Raw genomic sequence first — 5,794 nt, 5'->3', positions numbered from 1 at the left:
TGACTGTGGGGTTTTCGCGCTTACACTCACAAGTGGTTGGGAGGCAAGGGATGTGCCAAGATTCACCCATAATGACATTCCAAATATCAGGAAGCAACTAACAAGCAATTGGGTCAACACCGTTTACAACAAGGCCCCATGGAGAGACATCTTGAATCTACACTAAGGTAGTTTTTATCATCAAATTAGCACAACAATACTTAAACTAGTTGAGTGACACAATATTGCAACTTGCAAGAATATGCAACAGAAGTTGCATGCATAGTAAAAGTAATGCAATAGTCCATGTCTGCAAGACAAGATATCTGTTTAACATGGTTCAATCAAATTACAACATTGTACGCTAAAATTCAAAAGCTTTCTGGATCATAGGTACTTTCTGGTACGCTAAAATTCAAAGCCATGGTGCTCCTCAAATCTCTAACTTTGCAAGCAACATCTCCACCTTCTCGCATTCTCTACTCTTTTTCACACCAATCTTGTTGGGCAGAGCGCCGAATTGTGCTCAACAGAACTACAATAACTGCATTTGTTCTTTCTTTTCGGGTGCAGTTCAAGTGCTGATTGAATCCTCTTAGTTTTCGCCCTTCCCTTGGTTGTCGACTTTGGTGGGTCTCTAGGTATAGGTGGGTCAGGTGTTGGAGTAGGATATCCAAGGTGTTGGTCAACCCTAGAAGCACCTGCATGACCATCAGTAGGTGTTGAAGTAGAAGACAATAATTGGCCTCCACTCTTTTGCTGCTGTGTAAGAGTAGGTTGCTGTCCAGAGACACTCTGCACTTGGGAAAGTACCGATGGCGGTGGTGTGGCAGCTCCCCTGGGTGTTGATGCTGGCCACCCATGTGGGTTTGTCACATTCAGTAGCTGCGTAGGCCACCCATGTGGTGGTGTAGGTCCTCTGTTTACCGGCATAGGTCCTCTAGGTTGTGTTGCAGCAAGTCTTGGCAGTGGTGCAGCCACCACTGGCAGTGGTGGAGGTCCCCTGGGCCGAGGTGCAACCCCTGGCATGGGCTGTGCAGATACTCCAAAAGGAACAACCACCTTTTGCTTTGTTGCTGAAGTAGTGGGATGTTGTGCAGAGCTGCTTGGCGGTCGTGCAGCTGAAGTAGGAGGTGGTGGAGGGGCACTGGGCCGAGGTGCAACCCCTGGCATGGGCTGTGCAGATACTCCAAAAGGAACAACCACCTTTTGCTTTGTTGCTGAAGTAGTGGGATGTTGTGCAGAGTTGCTTGGCGGTCATGTAGCTGAAGTAGGAGGTGGTGGAGGGGCACTGTTTGCCGGAGGAGCACTGGATTGCGGTGCAGAACCACCACTTGACGGTGGTGGACCACCAGGGCCCCCAGGTGGCACATTGGGAGGTGCTATTGGCTTCTTTTTCTTCGACAAATTCAAATGCCTTATTTCTGTCCGAGCTGCCCGCATATGTTTCCTCACGATATCTGAAGCAGCATCTGTTGCACTAGCAACACGAGCAAGGCTTGCAAAATCCATTGTCAAGTTTGCGTGCCTCATTTCTTTCTTCGACTGTGCTGGCAATTCATCGGGTTGACCTTCAACATGAGGGGGTGCACTGGGAATTGCCTTAGGTGTCCATCTCCGAAGAAGGTATTTTGCTGGAATTTTATCGATGCCAAGTTGGGTCAAAACCTTCAAGATGTGGCAGCAAAGCATGCCATCCCTGTCCATTTTGCAGCACTCACACATGTAGTCTCCAGCACTAGGGTCTGATGTCACAAAATAACTCCTAGAACCATATTTAGCAACCCATGTTTGTGTTTCATTGGGGTAAATCTCGTACATGTGACTTCCATGGGGCCGTACATTGTACCCAATCAGCTTGAACTCCGTGCAAAACTTTTCATACAAGTCCCTAGTGTATGTGTCATAGGCTTGTTTCTCAATAGGAAAAGACGACCACATTTCAGTCTACAAATGCTCTGTTCGGTAGTCTTTTCCACCCTCTCGGACAAGTATGTGAGTCTGTATTTTTGAATATTGCTTGACGAAATTGAGGATCGAATTGTGTGGGTTCACATATCGCTTCAGGACAGCGTTGAATCCCTCACTACGTTGGGTTGACTGCAAGAAGGGAAAGAATTGGTGTTTGAAGTAGCAAGGAACCCATGTCTCCCTGTTTTTATATAGGGTCTCAAAGTGTGTATGAGTCATAACCTCATACTTCAACATCAGAGCAGCCCATGCTGCCTCAAACTCCTCTGGTGTCAAGCTGAAGTCAATGCAGCTGTTGAAATCTGTTGACAATCCAGGGTTTCGCCCCAACAAGGCGCCAAGCTTCTCTTGAGCCTTTTTCATTATATGCCAACGACAACATCGGTGGATACTTGTTGGAAACATCCTTTTAATCGACTGTGCCATCGCGATGTCCTGGTCAGTAATGATGTTTGTTGGTGCTAAACCATGCATTGCCTCAAGAAAGGTCCCAAACAGCCAATCAAAGCTTGTAGCCAACTCTTGCCTCACAAAACCGCACCCCAACATGAATGACTGCCCATGTCGATTAATTCCAATGAATGGTGCAAAGGGCATGTTATACATGTTAGTCATGTATGTGGTGTCAAATGAGATGCAGTCGTGGTATGCCTCCACGTAAGCCCTCCTTGCTGCACCGTCAACCCAGAAAATATTCTCAACCCTGTCCTCCTCATCATACCTCATCTTATAAAAGAAATCTGGATCTTCCTTTTGCTGATCTTTAAAGTAGGCAACTATCTCAATCATATCACCTTCCTTCGTTGCATTCTTGTTCAACTCCGACTTTAGGTTTGAAATATGCTTAGTTCCATAAGGGACAATCAGCTCTGTACCATAGTAATCCGACATGATGTGCATCATTCGACCTGTAGGGGAGCAAAGCCATATATGAATGTTAGTCTAAACTTTTTTTCCTGACATGAAACAAATCCATAATTAAACAAGGAGATGTGTAAAAAAAGGAATTTTTTGCAACTTAAGAATGCAAGCAACTAACGCATCAGATGCAGGCAAATCAGTGCTTGGGTTCAAGACCTAGGAGCAACTAACACAACTAGCATAAGGCAATCAATTTTGTTGATATGGTTTAAGGAACTAACACAACTAAACAAATGTAAGTACAGGCAAAAATATTTTTTGCTAGGTTTTGAGCAAACTAACAAACTAAATCTAGGCAAAAGGCTGTATAGGGGTTAAGCAACTAACACAATAAACCAAGGCAAGTGCAGTCTTGTTTTCACAAACCTGTAGGTATATTGCAATTGTGGAGATGTGTAAGGAAGGCCCTCTCTTCTGGGGGGATCCCTTGATGTGATCGCAGATACTTAATCAAAGATGGTTTGTCAACCAATGCATGATTGTGTTCAGCAACAAAGTAAATCACCTCCCAATGACCATCTAATAGTTTGACCACCATCTTTGCTTTGCATCCTGTCTGCACTATTGTATCTCGCTTCCGCTTCTTGCATTTCTTCTTTTTTTTTACTCTCATCACCAAGAAAGATAATTTCTTCATCTTCATCAACATCATGTTCTTGTTCAATAATCTTATCTAGGGCAGGAATACTTTCTACTCGTCCATCATCAATTTTAGGTTTCCGAAACTTGTTGCAAACAAACTGCTGCTTTATCAACACACCAGTATCAACAGTCCTCCTTGATGTGTTCATCTTGATTGAAAACCCAAGCTGTAAAGCGTAAGCATTGTAGTGTTCTTTGGCGCCTTCCAAAGTGTCAAACCTCATGCCTATGTAAGGTTCCCTAGGCTGTGACCAAGCTTCATCATCGTTCTCACCTTCCAAGCCTGTCAATCCATTTCCAACAGTCCCTCCAGTATCACCTGCAGCACCTGTGTCATCAAGGGTGTGCGCATCTGTCTCTGCTGCTTCTGTTCCAGGGTTAGTTCTACCACCTGCGGCCACCCCTGCATTAAGTGAGTGGCCACCCGTACCCATTGCTTCTGCCACAGTTTTGACAACATTTTGCATGACCATAGGATTAGGAGATTCCGCAACGAACTCAGCATCACCTGCATGGATGCTCTGCTGTGTGTAAAATGCAGGAACTCCAATATCATTGTTGGCAGGAATTTGCAATTCAGGGGTATTGTCTTCTGGCAGCTCATTTAGGTCAATCATATCCACCCTGCACATTTTTCAAACCAAAGAAGCGAACAAGTTTAGTTGGACGAGGCAAGCAACTAACACACTGTACATAGGCAACATTTTTAGTAACAGCAAGTATATGATTTTTTTTATCATGGACGCAACATGAAAGTATATTTAAGTTTTCACTTTTCAGGTATATGAGCAGTAGGAAAAGTTTTCTAAATGACTCTTTTTGATTTTTTACAATACTCGCTTATGATTTATGTTTCAGGCAATTTATGTCAATACAACAGTTTTTTTATATGATTGCTTTTTAGGCAATTGCTGTATTGACAATAGTTGCCTATAGGAGAGATGTTTTTTTCAATAGTTACAATGATCCATTTTTCCTTTTTTTCCAAATGGCTGCAGATACAACTGATTTTCATGTGTTTCCAAGGCCGAGCAAAGCAAGCTTTTTCCATGGGAACAGGATGCCTTCTTTTTCTTGAAGTGTTTTTAGCATCGAGAGGAAAAGCTAATATTAGAGACTTTTGAGAGTAGCGTTTTGTGTGTCTCATAAATTTTATATACCAGTACTAAAAATTAGCTGGGTGTGACATTTTCTTCATGTTCAGTACTTTGTTAGTATGTAATTCGTACCAGCAACTTCAGGACCATGTTGTGTTTATGGCCTCTTTTTTCATTTTTGCTTGTTGAACTATCTTAACGCGTTGGAGCCCCTAAGGGTTCATGTGTTTTTTCTTGTCTTTCTTCTGTGCATGAACTCTTCTTTGCAGGATCAACCTAATTTTCTTGCCAGGAAGTACAATTGATAGGAAACAATGTTCAGACAATTCCTCAAGGTAATGTTCAATCAATTCCCCAAGGCAATCTTTTTTCCTTTTGATTTTGAACACACAAGTTGCAAATAGTTTTTAATCAGTACTTTTCAGCATCTACCATGATTTCTCTTTATTTTGCACCAAATTTTACCAGTTTTGCTTCAAACGAACACATGAACAACGATTTCTCTTTATTTTGCACCAAATTTTACCAGTTTTGCCTAAAACAAGCAGGGAAATTGCTTGTAATACTAGGTTTTTTTATTTCATGCACCGGCACCCGCAGTTACTCAAACTGAATTGGCTGTGTGAAGTCAACATGGCACTCATCTGCCTGATTTTACTTTTGATTCCCAAAATACAACAGTTGCTTACCACAGTCATAATAGTTGCCTAAAATTGGTAACCGAATTGCTTACAATTCTGCTATTAGTATCAGTGTTTTGCCCAGATCAGGAACTACAATTTTTTCGCACTAAATAATCATGCTTTTTTAATTGCTTAAAACCTGCAGCAGTTTTTGCTTAAAACCATAGCATTTTGGTCAGGTTTTTTGCTTAAGAAATAATCAAATCAGATGATTTTTCACTAACCAACATGAGAAAGGAGGATACAACATAGCATTTTGTGTATAAACTAGAAAGAAAGTGAAGAAAAGAGTCATTGAGAAAGGGGGATGCTTTTAGATGGAAGAGTTGAGCAAACCTGGCCTCCCGTGATTGTTTTTTTGCTTTTGTTCTGATTTCACCCGTCAATTTGGATCTGCTGACCCGGTCTTATGCCGCCATTGCAGGTACAAGGAAGCTTTCTGGATCTTGGGAAGGGAAACCCTAACTTGATGGGGAAGAAGATGGGTACGCGGGGGAAAGG

At 42.4% G+C, this 5,794-nt stretch overlaps 1 pseudogene; it reads right to left on the bottom strand.

Annotated features, from left to right (window-relative positions):
• Positions 1-468: 468 nt before the first annotated feature.
• Positions 469-3,773, bottom strand: LOC147962260 (protein FAR1-RELATED SEQUENCE 5-like; annotated as a pseudogene).
• Positions 3,774-5,794: the final 2,021 nt, after the last annotated feature.

The sequence above is a fragment of the Triticum urartu genome, chromosome 7A (assembly GCF_056163025.1).
Source record: "Triticum urartu cultivar PI428250 chromosome 7A, HENAU_Tu73, whole genome shotgun sequence".
NCBI classification, from domain to species: domain Eukaryota; kingdom Viridiplantae; phylum Streptophyta; class Magnoliopsida; order Poales; family Poaceae; genus Triticum; species Triticum urartu.
The sequence above is the reverse complement of the archived record's forward strand: the minus strand, read 5'-3'. Positions and strand labels throughout refer to the sequence as shown.